Source organism: Apodemus sylvaticus, chromosome 7, assembly GCF_947179515.1.
Source record: "Apodemus sylvaticus chromosome 7, mApoSyl1.1, whole genome shotgun sequence".
Classification (NCBI taxonomy): Eukaryota; Metazoa; Chordata; class Mammalia; order Rodentia; family Muridae; genus Apodemus; species Apodemus sylvaticus.
In genome coordinates, this window is record NC_067478.1 from 12,520,844 (window position 1) to 12,535,800 (window position 14,957).

Sequence of the window (14,957 nt, forward strand, 5' to 3'; positions counted from 1 at the left end):
CGGTCCTATAGTCTGACCTAAAGAGAAAAACTTCAGAAGTCCAGAAGGGGCATGAGAATGTCGCCTCAGTCAGCAGAGTGGCCGCCTCCGTGAGGGGAGCCCTGGGGTCTATCCCCAGCCCCACATAAACCCAGCATGGTGGGGAATGGCTGAAGCCCCAGCACCCCAGAGGTGGAGGCAGGAGAGTCAGCCAGAGAATCGCACTCCGAGCTACATACGAGTTCAAGGCTAGCCTGGGATACATGAGTGCCTGTTCCAAAAGAAAAGAATTAAAATCTCTTAGATCGTAACTCAGGAGAAAACTCTAGATGGCCTTGGGATTCCAGATGATGTTTAGATATACGAAAGAGAATCTGTGAAAGAAATATTGACACGCTGGACTTGGAGAGGCCTGCTGCTTGAAAGGCACTGTGAAGAGAGCAAAGAAGAAGCCACTGGGAGAAGATATCTCAAAGAGCCCTATTTGATGCAGGACTGTCACTGCGCGGGAAACCCAACAGGAATGCCAAGGGGTCGGCTTACAATAGAACAGAACGAGGAGCCGAGTGGCACTCAGGACAAATACTGACTTGTGCTCAAAAAAACGGTGCAGCTGCAAACTGCTCCCCCAGGTCATCAACAAAATACAAGTTAAAACAATGATGAGATTCCAAAACTTTATATATGTGTATGAATACATTTTTAATTATAAGTATACTATATTATATTTTAATATAAGTATATTATATTATATACTAATATGTTTATATTATGATACATTCTCTATGTTAATTATATATCATTTATATTATTATAATATATTATTATATAATATATATATATATATATCCATTCCTTTGTGATGAAAGGCAAAGTACAATTCTAAAAATATTAGATTCCCACACTATTTCCAGGTAGATATATCAGTTTTTCTTCCTGTTGAAAACAGAATACCAGGTATTTATTTGAACTAAAATATTTTCTCAGAATCCCAAAGAAGGACTGAAATTATTACCTTTATTAGATCTCTAAATCCTTTCTATAAGATACAGGGTAGGGATACTACACATTACAATGTGGTATTTCCCCCAAATAATTAACTTGAGGAAAGTTCAGGGTAGAGGAAGGTTAATATGTTTCTATTTATCTTATGCATTTATTTATTTATTTTATTAACACCATTCAACATACATAAAATTTTAGTTTAAATTCTGTTTTCAGTGGTTTACTCTGTGTGTGCATGTGTGTGTGTTGTTTGTGAATGTGTGTACACATACATCCAGGCATCACAACACACGTGTGGAGATCAGAGGACCATTTACAAGAGTCAGTTCTCTTCTTCTGCCACATGGGCTCTGGGAACTGAACTCTAGGCCCTGCCTTGGTGGTAAGCAGCTATGTCAGCGGCCCACCGTAAGACTGTTCTACCTGGCTAACGCCATGACTTCTGTCCACCACATCATGTCTATTACCCCTCATTGCCCATCACACTTTTACATCTTTATTGTGCTCATAAGCCATCTCTCCTGAGAACTCGCTGCTCCCCGGCTCTAGGCCACCCGTCTCTGCCCTGCTCTGGGCTGCAGACAGACCTATGTGGAACATTTCAGCCTGTGGCTTCTGCTTGAGGCTGGCAATTTACGTTACTAGTATTAAACTAACGGGAAGAGGAAAGGAGAGAAGGCATGTGTTTATTCTCCCCCTCTGTCGATGCTACCCAAGGTCACAGTTGGGCAGAGACAGCCACTCTCCAGCAGGTATAGCTCGTGGCCACTCACGCCTCTGGGAAGTAGAAGCCAAAGCTTCTACTGACTTTAGTCCCTGAGCATCTCACTCACCATGAATTCTTTGCTGGAGCTCTTTCTCTGTCTACATCTTTGCCCCAGACCCTCTTTAACGTGACCTAATTTGTATTCGTCGGCACTCTGTCTCCTGACAAGCTCACCCAAGACAGTCTGAGCTGTGGGTGAGTGGAGCGAGGTCTGTGTTAACTCCAATGCCAGGGTCTGTACCACAAACTGAACTTTCTCAATCATCCATCACTTCATTTCCAGTCTGTATCACAGAAGCCAGGAGAAAAGAGCTGCTTGCATTGTGAGATGCAGCCAGAATGTAGAATCTGCAAAATGGAGGGCGTAGCCAGAGGTCCAGCAGAATGCAGGAACAGGTACTGTTAGAGCCAGACACAGACACACAGGGCAGGTTACGGTGGGCCTCTCTGAACCGCTGACCCCAAGAAAATGGGCAGGTGCTGGTAGAGCAAATGGCAGATGAGGACTCTAGGGGTGATTAATGAGTCCTGGCCTCGAACTCTCATAAACTCCCAAAGAAAATTAGACTTCCCAGCAGATCATTCCCAAGACCAAAGATCTCCTGCTCAAACTTTTGGGTATGTAGCTAAAAGATCTGTCCCAGTAAAAGTAGTAATAGTAATAACTTTTAAAATCATTTACTTGGGAGCCTGGAGAGATGGCTCAGGACTTATAAGCACTGGTGAGCTGATCTTGCAAAGGACCGGAGTTCAATTCTCAGCACCCACATGGTGGCTTATGACTATCTGTTCCTCCAGTCCCAGGGGATCCAATGCCCTCCTCGGGTGACAGGAATTCACTCATGTGGTACACAGACATTGACAAAGCTGAAACATAACATAACAATTGTTTTTCTAAAAATGTGCTGGGGGTATAGTTTAAACGGTGGGGTGCCAGTCTGGCGTGCACAAAGTCCTAGGCCCATCCTCAGCCCTGCAGAAGAACGCTAATGGCTGCTACTCAGGACTGGAAAAGTCTGGGATTCTGTGTAGGATTACAATTGGCATTTAAATCTTCCTTAGCTAGATAGTGAGTTCAAGACCAGCCTGAACTACATAACACACTATACAGACAGACAGATGTAAAAAACAAAAGAAAAAGTGCAATCACCTAGGTTTCCATGGCTACCTTGTCTTTCTCCAACCGCCCGCCTCAGCTAGCCCACAGAGGAGGCAAAGGGAGAGATACCACCTGACCATCCATCCTGAGACTCCTGCCCCATGCTGGACATTTTATCCTATTATAGCCTAGAAAAAGGCACCATCCCCCTTTCTGAGAGCACTGCAGGGCATGTGGGGTGCCCTGTAGCTGTGTCTAGTCTCTGAACCACTGAGGGGGGGGGCCACATAGGTGCATCCAGAAAACAGAAGATGGAAAGGCCACAGGCCTCAGAGTGGACCTCACGGCTCCTTCACCTGAGAGCTGGCCTTGGCTTTACTCCCCCTACCCCTGTGGAGTGCGCCTACACGAGCCACACAGATGCAAAGGACTCTGGCAACAGCAGAGCAGGGGACACTGTGTTGTGATCAGAAAAAAGAGAAAGAGGTTTAGAGAATATGGTATATGGTGGTGTGGGGGAAGGGGGTGCCCCAGCGGGCCCATGCTGAGGCATAGGAGTTTATTCAGGGCTGGGGAGGGGAGTTAAGGGGGCGTGGAGGCAGAGGGAGGGAGAGAGTAGAAAGACAGAGGCCGGCCATGACCACGTAGAGAGAGGGGGAAGGGGAAGAGAGCCCAAGAGGGGGCAAGAGAAAAACTGAGAGCAAGAGGTAGGAGAGAGATAAGAGAGGGGTAAGAGGAATAAGAGAGAGAGGAGGGACCTAGCGCCCTCTTTGTAGTAGGCCAGCCTACCTGGCTGTTGCCAAGTAACGGTAGGGAGGGGCAAACCTGGCTGTGGCCAGGTAACTGTGGGTGGAGCTTAGACAGAATCCTAACACTGTGTCAAAGTGAGGAAGGGCAGGAAACTGTCCATCACAGCCATGCTATGGCAGACAGGCTCAAAGGATGTGGTGCTTTGCAAACTCTGGTTATCTGGGTACCAGGACAATCGTCCTGATTAGATGCTCAATATGCTAAGGAGGAACCAGAGAATGTTATCAGCCCCAGAGAACTACGGATGAATATCAGGCAGAAGGACATTTGTCAGCTGTCTGAGCATTCCAGAATGAAACAGTCTGACATCTGCGATTTGTTTGAAAATTACCCAACAGCTGGGGAGATGGTTTAGCAATTAAAGTGTTCACCACACCACCATTGGGGATCAGAGCTCAGCTATGTAGATGTCTAATTCCAGCCTCAGAGGGCAAAGACCGGGCTCCCCAGAGCAAGCTAGCTAGCAAGACCAGTTACATCAGTGAGCTCCAGGTTTGATTGAGAGGCCTTGCCTTGATGACTGAGTTGGAAAAGTGATGGAGGATGATTCCAGGCATCAGTCTGAAGCCTCACGCGCAGGTGAACATATTCACACGTGTGTCTACATTGACATGCACCCACACTAAGCAAAAACACACATATAGATGCATAAACACACCCACACATACATACATACACACATACCCACAGAGAGAGAGAGAGAGATGACAAAAATAGAAAAGGGAAAATTAAAATTAAAATCACCCAACAAAATAAAAGATGGAGGAACAATAAGACAAGAAACAAAGATGTTACCAGCCATCGGGTCTAGGAGGTGCCGGGGCATCACCGTTCTGACTGGAGTGTACCTGAAGTGTTCTACTATCAAAGCCTGCTGGTAGTCAGCGCAAGGGTGTGATGCCCACCGAGACACTTGATGTATTCCCCATTTAAGTTTTTTTATTAAAGCTAAGGGTCACTGCCACTGTGACACTTACCAGGGTGGTGAGACAGCGATTGGGCTCTGGCTCTGAGAAAGGCCTGTAAAAAGCTGGAGTAGAACAGAGGTGTGGCTCCTCCAGGTGTCTGGAAGCTCTCCAGGAGTGGGAACACCAGGTGAAAACAGGCTGCGAGAACACCAGGACAGGACAGAAGCTCCAAGCAAGCAGACTCAAGACTCGTAAACACAGACTTCATTATCAGCTAACACGAGCCAATTATCTTGCCTTTTAATCAGCTCTGGGTAAAGTAATAAGACACAGATCAATGTGGCTAGGCATCAGATATTGAACAGTGGCGTGAGGGGTGTGAGGAGCAGGACTGTGGGGCGGGACTCGGGAGCCTCCAGTGATTTGCTCCTCAGCAAGGTCCAAACTTGAGCAAGAGGATGACGGGTGGGGCAGGCTGTGTCCGTGAGGAGCCAGGCAGGAGCTCTGGCTTCCTTCTCCACGAGAGCCACTTTCCATTTGCTCCCAGGTCCTGGACAAAGAGGGTGTTTGCTGAGCCTTGCCTGGGGAGCTAACTGTTGATCCAGATCCTGGGTTCCGAGCTGCCCTGGACTCATAGTGACCTCTCAGCTGTAGGTCAAGACCAGTAATCACAAGAGATAACCAACATCGCACGGTCAGAAGCAGCTGGCACCAGGTTGGGGCATCTCAGGAAGCAGAACCTGCAATTCAGCTGTGAAGCAAGGCTAAAGCTGAGGCATACAAAACGTAGATAGGTAGGGGGTTCAGGATACTTCTGGAAGATAGCAGCAAGGAAGGTTCTAGAAGATGGTAATTAAAAAAATATTGACTGGAGGTGTGAGTCAAGCTAACAGTAACATCAGAGACATTTTCTGATCAATACAGTCCCACTCATATGCACTACTGCATTGTGGGAACCAGTTTCCTATCTCTCCATCTGTCTACACAGTCTTCCCAGTCTTTGAAGTTCCCCTAGTGTGGAAGATATTCCTTGCTCCGTGGCTCTGAAGCCAGATCCTGCCCAAGAGAGCCTGGGTCTCAATGACAGTTTCCTTAGTCACTGTAGCCAAGGCTGGACCACCCAGCCAGGCCCAGCTTTGATCAGCTAATCCCTAAACCATAACACATTCAAAGATTAAGCCAGGCATCTACATGTCCTGTGTCTGCATGAGCTCAATAAATCTGTCCGTATGTACATGTTTGTACACACGTGAGGGCAAATGCGCACAGGTGTGTGTGCATGTGGCAGCCCAGAAGTCAATGGCTGGTGTCTTCCTTAATGAGGTCCCATGAATGGAAAAGAGCAAAACTGGCTCACAAAAAGTTGTTCCCTGGCTTCTATATGTGTTGTGGCACACATACACATCCACACATGCACATCACACATACACAATTTAAAATGTGAAAAACAATATTTTTTAGAAAGTAAATATTTTAAGCCCCCAAACTATGACACCTTAGACCACACATAAGCACAACCTTTAAATCTAAATGTTTACATTTTAATGTATATATTTACTTAATGTGTATGGTATGCTTGGCCTATCTATATGTCAAGTGTGAGGAGGCCAGAAGATGGTGTCAGACCCCTGGAATGGAAGGTCCTAATGGTTGTGAGCCATCACGCTGGTGCCGAGAATTGAATCTGAGCTCTCTAGCAGATCCTGGAGTTGTCTCTCCAACACAAAATCTCAACATTTCTAAGGTATTGCTGTATACAGGAATAAAAACATATTTCTATCATACAATGATTCTCAATACATGTAATGATTTCTATCATACAATAACAATTTTTCAGCGTGTGGAAACCCAGCTCTGGGGATACAATCAATAGAATCGATGTTTTGAATATGCCTAGCACATTTTAGTTTTCTAATCTTAAAATGTTGGCTGACCCTTGGCTATTTTTAAAGGTTACAGCGGAGCACGGGTCTCGTGTCTGTCAGCAACTGCTATTAGGGGAAAAAATGTACAATCTGAGTATTTCAGTCTCAAGACCTTATCTCTCCTTCATGCTGGCCAGTTCTAAGTTAGCCTGATCTAATCTTTTCCTGACCCAAGGGTTGGGGCTGTGGGTGAGAAAAAGAGCAGTGGGAGAGGACGAAGGGAGAGAGAACGAGATCGAAGAGAGAAGAAAAAAGTACAAGAGGACAGAGAAAGAGAGAGAGAGGCTGACTCTCTAAGATGATGTCCAAGCCCAACCTTCGTTGTTCTCTATTTACCTATCGCAATTTCTATCTCATTCCCTCTCTCTCTTTCCCTCCCTCTCTCAGAGAATAAACACAAATAAACCCAAAGGGCTCTAAGCCCTCGGGTGTGGCCACAGTTCACAGCTAGCTCCACATCACCCACCTACCACCCTGCCAAAGAATCCCCAATAGCAGTCACTACCCTAACTTGTGCTCTAGTAAAGCCAGAAAACGTGTTTTCAAGAAGCAATTCGATGGATCCATCTAACTGAGAACGTGTCTCTCTGGCTCCCTCAATGTCTATGGCAAAGCAGACATTTTTAAAATGCAAACAGCTTGCTTGTTCCTAAGCTCCTTCTGTAGCCCCTCTCCAGCCTCCAGCATCCTTCCCACTGTGAGCCTTTTCTCACGACAGCCCCACCTCCAAAATCCTTCTCCTCATCTCTGACTCCCAGCACTGCCTACCGTAGCCCCTGGTCCACCCATCCTGGCTTTCCCCCTGCCCCAGGATAGGATCAAGCTATGCCAGGGCTGAGCACTGTAGAGGCTTTTTATCACCACAAGCAAGAACATCTTGTTCCGATGATACAGTCCTTATCTGTCAGACAGAAATATCCCGATTTGAGACATTAAACCCAGCAAGGCAGAAAATGAGAAAGATGCTGAGACAGATTGTCAGAAAAGCATTCGTCAGAAACCAATATAGCTGCAGTCCCTAGGGTGCAAGGTCAGGAGCAGGAGCAGCGAGGCATTGTTGTGCGCAAGCAAAACTCTGACCCTTCCTGCCCCAAGCTAAGCTACTTCCACAGCCAGGCAGGGCTCAGCCACTCACTCGGGCAAGGCAGCCTGCAGTGCTGTGTGCAGTGCCACCTGGTGGCTGTTCGGTGATCTGCCAGGCTGCCCAGCTTGAAGTCTATCAGGAATACCTGTTCACCCTTGTTCATTTGTCAAGATGTCACTGGTCCTGGTAGTGAGGGAAAACTAAAAATAAAAATAAAAATAATAAATAATAAAACCTAATTCAACTTCAAATAAAATAGTCTACTCACTTTCTTTGCTAAGGTAAATTAAGCCTGAACTCTGGGACAGTAACACGCTCACCATGCAAGCATTCAGATCTGAACTCAAGCCCAAAACCCCTTCTAAAGAGCTGCACATAGTGGTGTATATTTGTATCTCAGCACTGAGGAAGTAGAAGAAGGTGGGTCCTGGGGCCCATTAGCTGGCCAGCCTACGAGACCCCGGGCCAACTGAGAGACCTGGTCTCAAATGATAAAGTAGACAGGACCTGGGGCTAACCTCTGGCTCCTCACTCATCTGTACACACCACACACACACACACACACACACACACACACACTTTCAGAGTCCTGTTAGGATGTCCTTAGCTAAGGATAGGACATTACTATCTCCAGCTAAAAGTGTTCATAATATCCATGATAATTAGCAATCTCAACCAGAGCGATCCCGGTAGACGAAACAGACACAGGGTTCTGGAAAGTGGGCTGGAGTCTACTTTAGTGTAGTTGGACTTTGCCCACTAGGGCGCGGGTGAGTAGGCTCTGGAGACCGGAAGTCCGGAGGCTCACTGTAAGCCTCTAGCCTACTCTGCTTCCTGTTGCCTCTGTCTTCCTAGGCTCCTGCAGGAGACCTTTGTGTCCCCTTAGCCTTAGGGGTGTTTTGCAAAACAGAATGAAGAACCAACTTGGGGGTCAAAGTTTGTCCTTTTCCTGCCTTAGGAATGAAGAAATTCTGGTGTCTCTGTGCTGCTGATGGACCGCGCTAGGCAGAGTCGGGAACATCTCTGAGCCCCTATGTCATTAACGAGAGCTGTGGAGGTCCTAAGACCTCAGGGACTAGCAGGGCTAAAAGAGTTAGGGACCCAGTAACCCAAATGCCAGGGCACCTGTCCTCACCAGATCCTGAGTTGCCCTAGGGGTAGACAATGGGCCAGCATCGGCAGCCACCCATCCCTAGAAATGTAACAGTCCACGGGTTAATATAAGATAGAGGTGGAGGCCAGCGCCTCGGGAGTAAGGACTGAAATGCAGGCATCTAAAATGCAAGGTTTGCTCTGTGTCCCTGCCGGGGAAAGGCTGTTCAGGTTCTGAACTGAACACTGAGGGGGAGGGGGGACGCTGAGATTACCTTTGGGGGGACTTAGTCTAGTGAATAAGAAAAGAATGTAAAAAAGAGGTATAAATGCAGGTAGCACCACCCTACTGTACGGTCTGGGGTCCTGGGCTGAATTCAAAGGAGAAAGAGAGAGGAGTGTCGCTCCCATCTCTGCTTCCTAACTAAGGACGCAACGTGGCCAGTGGCTTCACAGTCCCGCCATCGCTAACCCAGGAGCCCAGGCAAAATAAAAATAGCCTACCCTTCTTTACTTCGTTATCGTTGGGTGTTTTGTCATAGTAATGGGTAAAATAAGAGAGGAGGGGGAGAGGGAGGGGAGGGGAAGGGGAGAGGGAAAGAAAGTGAATGAGAGGCAGACTGGGGGGTGGGAGAGAGAGAGAGAGAGAGAGAGAGAGAGAGAGAGAGAGAGAGATTGGCTATCTATGACTGCCTGCTAAGAAGTAAGCTTATTTTTCTTTTCTTGGCACTAGATGATTGGCTGTAAAGGGTGAACACGAGTCCAGTGATCCTTCACTTCCAATTTTACAATTCTGCTTAACCTCTACAGAAAAGTGCAGGGCGCCTGCCCCAAACCTAAACCTTCCGAGGAGTACGTCCTGTAAACGTAAGATAAGGCTGTTCCAAGTGACTCCTAAAGCAAAAGCCGGTCAGGCTCACCTAGCCAACTCACATTCTCCACATCGCTAGACAGAAATGGAAATCCCCATACTTCCTGTGCACATGATCCCCACACAGAGAATTCGAATTCGGGCCCTTTTCCTGGACACAGACTTCCTCACCCTCACCCTGGAACTAGGCCCGCCAGCATCCAGATGACAGAACGGCACAGGAAAGCCCTGTCTGCTTGTCTCCAGGAGCGTCTAAAGATTTCCCCACTAAACCGTCCATCACCAGACTGGGACTACAACTACTTTTTACTCAAAGAAGAAAAAATAAAGAACACAGTCCAAGGACTCAACAGTAGCCCAGCCTCCTGCCTGGAATAAGTGTGGATGACCCAATGGGGTACACACTTATTAAGCCCAGTACTGAGATGGCTGAGGCTGGAGAATTACAAGTTTGACACCAACATGGCTATGTAACAAGACCTTGTCTCAAGCAAAACATGAAGTTAATAAAATGCATCACCTCCTGCCCACTGCAATGCGTCAGCAGCAAACTGCATCTTCCATCTGCGTGCTCAGCCCCGCGCCAGTGCGATTCCAAATGCCAGGAGCGCCACCTGCTGCTCAAATGTGGAAAGTCCAGTTTGTCCTTCCTCCTCAACATAGTCAAGTTCTCAGCAAGATTTTTAAATGTTTTGAGGGTGTTTGTTGTCTAGATAATCCAAAATATATATAAGTTAACCCAAATACACATAAAGTATAAAACTGATGATAGAGCAAATCTTATTCCAATGTAGGGTTCATTTTGCATTTTAGGGGATACTGGGAGATTCTGCCAGAGGTCAGCTAACATCTTTGGGAAGCATTTACATCAACAGAGGCTCAAGGATTCAACTTTGCATTGCTCCCTAGCCATAGAAATGTCTGTGAATAAAGCCAGTGTGTCCCATCATGTCACAGACATATCTAATTCAGAAGAACCTGGAACTGAACAGTCAGGGTCAGGCTCACCATGCAAAGGACAATTGTGAGAACACAAAACACCAACCAGTCCATTGAGCTGACACAGGTCACGTGAAACTAGTTTGTGGTCTGTGTGATGGACCATGAGTGATACCTGATGCCTAGAAATGGTGTCACATGCCTTCAATCCCAGCACTTAGAAGGTGGGGACGGGCTGGCCTCTGTGAGCTCTAGGCTAGCCTGGTCTACAGATGGAGTTTTAGGATACACAGAGAAACCCTGTCTTGGAAAAGAAAGAAAGAAAGAAAGAAAGAAAGAAAGAAAGAAAGAAAGAAAGAAAGAAAGAAAGAAAGAAAGAAAAGAAAGAAAGAAAGAAAGAAAGAAAGAAAGAGAGAGAGAGAAAGAGAAGAGAAAGAGAGAGAAAGAAAGAAAGAGAAAAGAGAGAGAAATAGAGAGAGAAAGAAAGAAAGAAAGAAAGAAAGGAAGGAAGAAAGAGAGAGAGAAAGAGAGAAAGAAAGAGAGAGAGAAAGAGAGAAAGAAAGAGAGAGAAAGAGAGAGAAAGAAAGAAAGGAAGGAAGGAAGGAAGGAAGAAAGGGAAGGAAGAAAGAAAGAAAGAAAGAAAGAAAGAAAGAAAGAGAAAGAGAGAGAAAGAGAAGAGAAAGAGAGAGAAAGAAAGAAAGAGAAAAGAGAGAGAAATAGAGAGAGAAAGAAAGAAAGGAAGGAAGGAAGGAAGGAAGAAAGGAAGGAAGGAAGGAAGGAAGAAAGAGAGAGAGAAAGAGAGAAAGAAAGAGAGAGAGAAAGAGAGAAAGAAAGAGAGAAAGAGAGAGAAAGAAAGGAAGGAAGGAAGGAAGGAAGGAAGGGAGGGAGGGAGGGAGGGAGGGAAGAAAGAAAGAAAGAAAGAAAGAAAGAGAGAGAGAGAGAAAAGAGAGAGAAAGAGAGAAAGAAAGAGAGAGAAAGAGAGAAAGAAAGGAAGAAAGAAAGAAAGAAAGAAAGAAAGAAAGAAAGAAAGAAAGAAAGAAAGAAAGAAAGAAAGAAAGAAAGAAAGAAAGAAAGAAAGGGAAGAAAAGACAATAAAGGTGCACCTCCTGTTGCCTGTAATATTTAACTCACAGTGTACAAAATGGTTTCATTCTTTCTAGTTTGTTTTCCTGTTTCTCTGCTTCTATTTGTATCTGTGTCTCTGTCTCTGACTACTCTGTAGCTACTTCCTTTTAATTGAAAGCATCCCCCTGGGGGGGGGGGGAGAAAGAGGTAGTGAGGGAGGGAAGGAGGGAGGGAAGGAGGGAGGGAGATTCAAAAGACTTGAAACTAAACTTCCACAGCTAGCAAAGTTACTAAAATTACAAGACTCAGGTATGTGCATATCTAAGATGTGAGATTATGTATACAAGTGGTAAACGAGGGCGGGGGGTGGGGGAGCGGGAGGGCGGGGCCGAGGAGGAGGTGGAGCCTCCTACAGCTTGAGCCAGTGATACCAGAGTTACCCCTCCTGCTGCAGTGGGTTCTTCAGGAATGTGGCTGCCTTTGAGACATGTCTGCTCCTGTAAGTGATCTTCATCCCTGCTCCATCAACAACCCCAGTCAGCTACCTGACCTCCAAGGCGGACTGAGGTGGAGTCATTCCTCTGGTTTGCCATTGGTACTGTGTCCATTCATGTCTCTCCAGAAATCAGACAACGGTCTCTTTCTCTCTGTCTCATCTCTATTTCTGTGTGTGTCACTCCCTGATTCTCCCCTCTCTGTGTGTATGCACCCCTCTGTGTTTCTATTTGTCTCTGTCTCTCTGTGTGTGTGTATCTGTGTCTCCCTGTCTCTCTGTCTCTGTCTGTCTGTCTGTCTGTCTCTCTCTCTCTCTCTCTCTCTCTCTCTCTCTCTCTCTCTCTCTCTCTCTCACACACACACACACACACACACACACATGCACACACAGAGTTATTTGGTGTGTGGATGGGTGAGTAGATGGATAAAGTTCATACAGAGGATGTCTTGGTTCCTTTTTCTGTTGCTGTAATAAAATACCCTGAGAAAAGAAACTGACAGGAGAAATGGGTTCTTTTAGCTCTCAACTCAAGACCCAGGTCATGATGGCAGGCAAGTCAAGGCAGCAGGGGCGTAGAGCACCTGCTCACCCCACATGCACAATCAGGACAGAGATGATGGCCACTGCTTGGGTTTCCTTTCCCGTCCTTACAGCCCAAGGTCCCAACCCAGGAAGCAGTGCTGCCCACAGTGAGCATGTCTTCCCACCTCAATCCATGTCATCGAGATAATCCACCCACAAAATGCCTAGAGGCCCATCACCAGATGTTCTGGATTCTGTTAATTGGCAATCAACATTAATCATCATAAATGGCTTACTAGAATTTTCTACCTCTAAAGGGAGTGCTTCCATGACTCACCATGAGTCTGGTTAGGGCTGATTATGGTGCCTCACAGCCCCTGTGTTCCCACAGCTCTTAACTGCATCCATCTGTTGTTCTCCTTGCCAGTCCTGAAGAACAGATATGGCCACTCTGTTCCTGTGTACAGGCCGGCTTCTGGCCCCTTCTAATGGTCTGTCTTCTTTGAGCCAGGAATTCCCAAGGCATGCTCTTTTTGTGGCAGGTGGCAGAAGCTCTGGGACCAAGCTGAACAGGCAAATGAACCTGCTACCTCTGGGCACAGGCTTGGGTGCTTGAATCCCATTGGCTAAGGCAAATCATATGACTTCCTTAAGGCAGGACGGTGTAGTCTTCTCCCAGAAACAACAAAGCTTAGGAAGGCCAGTAGAGATGCAGATAAACCCACCATACACTCTACCACAGACTCGGTTGGTTGGTTGAGTGGATGGATGTTGATGTTATTGTTTTGGTTTGGTTTGATTTGTCTTTGTTGAGGCAGTCACATGGGTGTCCCTGACCCACCAGCTCCAGGTTCCCCATGCTTATGTGGTTTCCACAAAGCTGAGAGACTAGGATCTGATCCTGAATTCTGGGGAAAAAAAATCTTTTGCCTGGCTGGATGTGTCCAATGTTCACCTCCAGCTGTTCAGCCAGCTGTGTCTGGTGGTGACAGCAGCCCAGACACCTCCATGAGAGGAGATGGGAGTTTGTGGTGGGCAGAAGTGATTGGTGTTCTATTTCTACCTGTGTCAGGAGCCAACAAGCTAATAACTAGCAGGTGCTCTTCCTGAGATGGGTCCAGCTTGGATTAAAATCCACAACATAGCTCTGATAGACAAGGTCCAAGAGAAATTCATTTTAGGAAGGATTCCTGCTATTAATATGCTTTTCCTGTTATTATTAGTAACACTGCTATAGTCCTTTCTGATAGTCAAAACTGCAGTGAAAACTCTGCCAGTCTTTAGTGTCACAAGTTAATTGCTTCTAAGACAGCAATCAGGCATCTTCAACGTGTCCTAAAAGTTTGTAAAACCACTAACCAAAGGTCATAAAAAGGGAACTAATGATTTATTATAGGTGCTAGGACCGAAGATAAAATATTGACTGGGTTTGTCTATACAAAACGTCACTAATAACTTAGTTACTGTTTTTTAAACTCTCCATGAACCTGTAGAGCTAAGACAGGTGATGGATGTTTAACCAGATAACCACTCCTAATGGATATGCACATAAACATTCTCTATTGTAAACTTATTTGATTATGATTTGAATTTATGTGTGAACTTGTGATGAACTTTTTACCATGTGATCATGTATTCTGAACGATGTAGAAGTGCTGAGGACAAAGAGAGGAGAGCATTCTCTGTATCCCCCTACCCTTGCCATTCTCCTTGTCCCACTTTTTTAGATTCCATTAATCCCCCTTTTTCTTATACCCCTTATCCTCTTTTTCTTAGAAGCCCCTTTCCCCTTTTTATTTTAGAGCTTTCATAGGAAACTTTTTAGAATTTAGAAATAAAAGCTAAAACCACTTTCTAAGGTGTCCCTTAGTCTTCCGGTGACTTCACCTGGCAGGCTGGAAGTTAGAGCTTCAGTTCCTGAAGAGATAGAACAAAGGCTACTTTAGTTATCCCCACCCCTCCCCCACATTAAGCTACAGGTGTTGATCGCCTAAGCCAGTGTTTTTTATCCCTAGAAAAAGCAGGAAAGTTTTGAGGACCTTTTGGAAGCTATCAGCATAATAGTATAGTTAGAGAGCTAGAACATCTGGAGACCATCAGTCTTTAAAGCCACACCTGGGTCACACCCTGTGAGCAGCCATGTAGGCTGCCCTGCAGTGGGCAAAGGGTAGGACTGGGATGCCCATCTGAACCTAGGTCAAAAAGCTGTGATTCCCAGGGAGAAGTAGCATGCCTGGGGGCTGGTGTCAGACAAGTGCCTTGAGAAGTAAGCATGTAGAGATGTGTGCCCAAGAGCGCAGCTGCTGCTCCTGCTCTGGCCAAGAAAGGACCTCATGCCTGCGATCCCAGCCCTTGGAGGTTATTGTGAGTCCCAGCCTGGGCTTTATAGTGAGTTC